Raw genomic sequence first — 7,281 nt, forward strand, 5'->3', positions numbered from 1 at the left:
ATATTTATGGCTCTTTGTTTACTTGTAAAAATATATGGTCTTGTTTATAACTTAAAAACTGTTCGAGATAATAAAGTTCAGATATGCTTTACTTGCCCACAGTCATAAAACACTTAAAGCTTCACTCTCACAGATATATCGTTTTTACAAGTTTTTTTTTTATTTTATCTTGGAAAAAGCAAATTTTTGCGTAAATACCTGCAATGCTATAAGATTGTTGACCAAAAATCAGATCGAAGTTTTTCATATTTTCGTTCGAAAATTAATGTTTTATGGCTTAAACCGTTACTAACGGTTTAAGAAAAATGCATACAACATCAATTTTTGAACTTAAATATAAATATCTGCGATATATTTTTTGTCAGCAGTCTTATATCACTGGTTTACATGCATTTTCGCAAAAAATGGCTCGTTTCAAGACAAAAAATAAAAAAGTTGTCAAAACGTTCAATCTGTGAGAGTGCAGCTTTAATGACAAGTTATGTAAATCATACTTAAAATTTGTAAAATTGCCCGCTGTATACCAAGAATTTCTGAACTGTTAATAATTGGTGTGTCAAACGACTGGATTGCAGAACGTCTCGAACATTATATACTTAATAACATGATTTCAAACTGCATACCTTTCAAATTTGATATCATCCGAGGCTCATACCACTCATGTGATGTCTCTTGTTGAAATGATGATTTTGTAAACGTTTGAAAACGTTTATATATTTTTTAAGAATGTATTAAATCTTGAAAACGTACATCTGAAATATTGTCAGTAGGTCTCGGAGGCTTAAAGCGGGATCTCTGTTCTGTTATTTCCGCGACGATACGAGGTGAACATTGGCACTTCCGTCTCAGCGGGAGTTTATTTCTTTGTCGGTCTGTCGGTAAACCAAACCTGGTCCGATTGATAATTAGAGAATGCTTGAGACTAAGGTCCACGGACCCCCTTTGTTGTAATAACGTCACAGTCGTGGTAAACACATACAGTTTTAAACGATTGAATCGAACGATTGATAACCAGATAATACGTGGATCTAGGGTCCTTAAACTTGGCAGGGGAGTTGGTCCTGACTCCTGACAAGTAGATGTCCTCTAGTGATAGTTAGGTCTGTATGTTAAAGGTCACGGTCGCTGTAACCTTGAACACAAAGCTTGACCGATTGATATCTAGTGTTTCCTTGGGCTTTAGGTTCTCAAACTTGTAGGAAGGTTTAATACAAAAACCTTTCTATCGATATAAATGTCAAATCAATGTAAAGGGAATGTTTGGAAACTAGTAGAAACTACTTTTACTAAGTCATTTTTCGGGTTTGTTTGTGCTCATGTGAGCTTGATTGTGACAAAAGCTAATTTAAAAACACTTTCGAGTCCGTTTCCAGGACAGAAACCGGTACTCTGTCGTATTTGGGAGTCCATGATTAATTACCCCGGTTAGGAATCGAGCCCATGACCCCTTGGTCGAGAGAGTTACACCTATACCACTAAAACACATTTAACCTCTGCCATTTTTTAAAACTAATTTCGATCAAACTTCACATAATTGTAGAGCACAATGATAAAATGTGTCATGCATATACTTATCCTCTCACCCGAAATACCAAGATTACACTTTGTGGTCGATGAAGCTTTCGTGGTAAAAATTAGTGTCTCTGTTTTAACTTTATCACAGAATGTGTTGCCAAATATGTTTATTACATAAACAAGGTGTTCTCTTCAGGTTCATGTTTTGGTTATGCACCAGTCAATTGTAACCACGTCTGGTTCCCTGGTCTGGGGAAAAGAGGGGACCTTGACTTTCGATCCAGCCAAGCCCGGATAAAATTCCCGCAATATAACCCCAAACGCCATGGACCCTAGGTAAGGCACAATCCCCGCTATTTTTGACGCGAAAAAATCCCCACCGCATGAACCCAGCCCTGCGGCCCCCCCCCCCGAAGGTAAAAGCACGGCCCATTTCCCCGGTATACCCCGGACTTGGGGGGGCGTCAGTTCAAATGCTGACGTCATATAACCGTTTGACACATACTGCTTTCTGTGTCGTCTGAAAATCAACATTAAACACAGATCAGCCCTAAAATGTAATTCTAAATATTGAATAACGGTCTCTAAGAAATACATTTCCAAAAAGTTTGGAATATTTTTAAAAGCCCGTTGACCTTGACATTGGCATTTCATTTACCTTCAGCCAAAACCAAAGGGTTATCTACTTGCCAAATGCACTCTATCAGATCATGTTCCCGTATCCACGTTATTGTTAAAGCAAAAACAAATAGTTGCCTTTATAAATGGGGTTACAATTAATAGCTTCTTGGACACAAATGCCCCAGTTCAAACCGCTCCAAAATATTGCTATTTCTTATCTATTGGTTTTTTGTTTTGATTATTAAAGTCAATTGAGTTGACTTTACACAATACTGTATTAAAAGTAATCCGTTTCTTTTATGCAACTATCAAGTGTTAACCATTATTGTGTCCCTTTAAAGCGGGCATCGGTGAATGACTACGCTACTTGACTTGTCCCCGTTATTTCCATTATTTTCACTTATTTTATAAAAAAATACTAGTGATGAATGATTAACAAGTAACAACTTACTAGGAATTTGCATAATCTTTTTTTTTAAATTTAAACTTAAACTCTTTTAATTAAACTCTGAGAACGTCTTTGCAACAGTTTATACTTGATGCAAGACGAAACTTTTTTCAATACGATTTGTGCTTTCGAACCCATCAAAAACGTAACGTCAGTATAACGTTGTGTGAAGGTTGTGCATGATAAGGTTATTGTAATAGGATGTCACAACGTTGTCACAAAGTTAGTGCCTAAATGTATTTGTAACTATTTTCCACGTTTTTTTTTTGTTCGTTTTGTTTACCTCACACACCCAATTGCTGAAGTTTTAAATGCAGCAACAATCCAGCAAAAACACATAATGTTGTGAAAAAATTGTAGCAACGTTTCCAATTACGTTGTCTAAAGTTATGCTAAAAAGGTTGTTACATTGCTATGAATGTAGCTAATGTTGTGACATTATAAGTCACTTTGGCAACCATAACACAACCTTCGTCTAACGTTTTTAAAATTGTAATTGACCAGTGACCAAAGCAATTACTGCAACTTTTCGTGAGCATATGGCGGGGTTTTACCATTCGATAATATAGCCGTGGGTTTTTACTTATTATGTCTCCACCTTTCATGGGGAGACATAATGTTTTTGCCCTGTCCATCAGTCAGTCAGTCAGTCCGTCATTCCTTCTGTCTGTACGTCACACTTCGTTTCCGCTTAATAACTATAGAACGCTTAGACCCAGGAATTTCATACTTGGTATGCTGGTTGGTCATGCCTAATAGATGACCCCTATTGATTTTGTTATCAGTAGGTCAAAGGTCACGGTCGCGGTAAACTTGAGGTGAAAAAACGGTTTCCGCTCAATAACTAAAGATCCTTTGGGTCCAGGAACTTCATACTTGGTATGCTAGTTGTTCATGACTAGTTGATGACCTCTATTGATTTTGAGATCAAAAGGTCAAGGTCGCGGTTACCTTCAGGTAAAAAACGATATGTTGGCGGTGAGCTTAAGCTTAAAAATGGTTTCTGCTCAATAACTAAAGGACGGTTGTACCCAGGAACTTCACACTTGATATGCTAGTTGGTCATGACTAGTAGATGTCTCCTATAGATTTTGAGATCAGTAGGTCAAAGGTCAAGATCACCGTGACCTTGAGGTGAAGATACGGTTTCCGCTCAATAACTGAAGAACGGTTGCAACCAGGAACTTTATATTTGGTATGCTAGTTCTCGGATCAGGTAGTCAATTGTCAAGGTTGCGGGGAAATACAGTTTTCGCTCAATAATTAAAGAATGCTTGCACCCAGGAACTTCATACTTGATATGCCAATTGGTCAAAAATCTGATTAATTACTGAAGAATGCTTGCACTTAGGACATTCATACTTGTCAGTTGGTAATGACTAGTAGATGACCCCTAATAATTTTCAGGCCAGTAGGTCAAAAGTCATGGTGACCTGAGGTCAGTAGGTTAAGGTCACGGTCACCTTCAGATGAAAAACAATTTGTTGGTCACCATCCGTCTGTCACACTTCTTTCTGCTCAATAACTTAGGAACACTTGGACCCAGGAACTTCATACTTGGTATGCAGGTTGGTCATGCCCAATAGATGACCCCTATGTTTGTTTATATCTATTCCAGTACAAATTTCAATTAAATCATTGATTTTTTGATTTCTCACACCTATGACCACACAATGGGGGAGACAAGCGATTAACATTAATAATCTTATTAGCTATCGTTCAGTAAAGGATTAAGGTACGCCATTGTTCAAGCAATTTCACGTTTATAATTACTTTTTATACTTTTTATCAATATCTTAATAGTGTTAATAATCTGTGATATCATATTATCATGCTCTTCTCATGTATGTCAAGAAAATGTAACCGCCAGAAGTAAAGGCGATGAACTTGAATGTTTGTGCTAATAAACTATTGAATTGAATTGAATTGGTCAATACATTGTTGATGATAACTCATGTAAACAAGGAACGGAAGTATTATGCTCATTATTACTAGTCAGTATTTAATAAACCTACTACCAGTGCTATCTAAACATTGTCATTAATAATACATTAAACAGACCTCATCAACACAAAGTGATTACTCAATAACAACATATCAAGCCAATTTCATCTCAGAAAACCCTATGGACAAATACACAACATTTTAGATTTTAAACGGTGAAAAGACGCCTTTGTTAGCATGTCTTTTTACTTCGCTGGTTTAACTTTCTTGCTACTGTTGCTGGTCTCCTGTGAAGCAGCGATTGTAGCAAAGAACAGAATAAACTTCCTATAGTACTAAAACTAAACTAAAATGAACAATCGTTGCAAAATCGTTTCAGTTATTTAGTTTTGTAACACTTGATCGTTACACAGGATGCAGCGAACTTAGGTTATCGAATATAGTTCAGACACATAATTTGCAAACTAATTTTAATCAAATATTTAATCTTGCATACCAAATGGCAACCGCATACACAAATGTAACAGCAAAGAAAAAAGGCATTACATCATATTTTTTCGGGCATAAAAAATACATAATTAGTAACATATTGAGCAATATAAAGCAATGACCTTATTACACACCAAACAATATATACATATAAGGCCGCAGCAAACACAAAATAAAACCCCTTACACTCATAAATCAAACACGTCAATTAATTCACAGATTCTAAAGTACACATGCAAACAACATATTTATTTTAAAGCAACCACATAAACACACATACAACACACAGTACAAATATATATATATATATAACAAGAACATAGATAGTTTTGGCTCTACATGTTTAAGGTCAATGCTCACAATACGTTATGATTGGCTTTTCTAATTATTGAATCTCAGTATTGAAAAAAATCGCAGACTCTTTTATATATTTACATACATTTATCAGGTTACAATACTGCGACCCAAAACAAACATTTGATTAAAAAAACGATTTTTTTTTCAATATTGAAATTGACAGAGCCAATCATGATGTAGTGCGAGCAGTGACCTTAAACTATGGAGCCGAGGACTAACCAATAGAAAGTCAACGCGAATCCTGCAATGAATATTCAAAACTAAACAGAATGATCTCTTTAACATGTATGTATATATACGAGGACTGTTTCAAAATATTCGGAAAAGAGCTCTAGTTCACCACTTTATTAAGTACTGAAGATAAATTCTATACATCACATATTGCCGTTTACTCAGTATGTATCATTTTTACCAATTTTAATGAAACATTAATGAAGTTACACGATTTTCCTACTTACTATCAATCACTGAAGTTTCAATAATTCGTTGTGGGTTTTATTTTTAAATTTAAATGCAATGTGATGTTTATCTCATAGGTCAAACTCATTCAAATTTAATGTTGTATATACTTTATTAGCCTTTGTAAATTATTTGCAATAAATAGCTACGTGGCCTCAAATTCCCCATTTAAAATCGCCCAAACAGTAGATAATATATTTTTTTCTGTACATTAATATTTTGCTTTTTGCGTTTTGATCATTAAACCGAAATAAATGAAACATAATATTGCACTAAAATTAAAAACAACAACAATACCCTGAATGTTTGCATCAACCAGTTGTGTGCCCCTATAATGCAATAACTATATAACTGCTTCTATTTCTTTATGCAATAATTGCGTTTTAGAACTAGAGTGACGCATACCTTATGTGCAAAACGGAGGTGGACTATGCGAATCCCGATTGTTTAAAATTGTACACTATTCAGTTTTAATCAAAACCACTAGAGAATGCTCGTAATCTAATGTCAATTGGTTGGAAAAATTCAAGCCATCAAACATGTTTGGATGTAAAAGACATTCTATCTATATCCCACGTATAAGATAGACCGCTGTCGACAGCCGTGCAATGGCTGGTAAACATTGAAATATGTGTTATTGTAACGTGTTCTATGATCAAAAACGTCATTTAGTAAGAAACGCAAAATCTTTTTATGTGCGGAGGGATAAACGTTTACTGTCAAAACGACGTTCCATATTAATTTTAGGTCTCGTCACCATTTCTAAGTTCTCCTGATTTGAGCGCTCCCTATCAAAATGAGGCGTTGTCGCAATTTCCTGCTCTTGCAGCTTCATTCCATCTGGACATTGTCTCGCTTTTCTGCGTATCCTGCACCTCGTTGCGCGCTCTTGCCTTTTCTGATACCAACTCAGAATATCAGATGCAATCGGTAAAGCAAAAATCGAGGCTATGACAAGTATTGCTACAATACCCTCTGGAAGAGCTCTCTGCTCGTATCTACTGAAGTGTCTTTGTCGGTATATCAGTGTCGAATTTTTCGGAATTGTTAGAGTTTTAACAAGCTGGGCAACTTTTTCCTCTAACTCGTCTTGGCTAATAGTCTGGTTGAGTGTATCATGATTACTACTGATCTCGACAGTTTTAAGTTTTGTGGGGATAATTTTAAAATGGCAATTAGTTTTTATGGCAGAAATTCTAGATGTTTTACCCATGTTTTCTTCTATGTAGTAATATATCGGTGCTGTGATGTTCATTCTGCATGTATCGTTCACATCGAAAAAATCAAATGCAACGCATCTGTGATCTTTACAGCAGCTTTGCTGACACAACGATATATTTGATTTGCTTAAATGCTTGGATTTAGGTTTATCGATCAAATACTTGTACCTTGGAATAACGTATTTCGAGTTTGACGAATTATAAACTTTGAAGTTCACTTCTTCTCCT

The sequence above is a fragment of the Mya arenaria genome, chromosome 9 (genome assembly GCF_026914265.1).
Source record: "Mya arenaria isolate MELC-2E11 chromosome 9, ASM2691426v1".
Lineage (NCBI taxonomy): Eukaryota > Metazoa > Mollusca > Bivalvia > Myida > Myidae > Mya > Mya arenaria.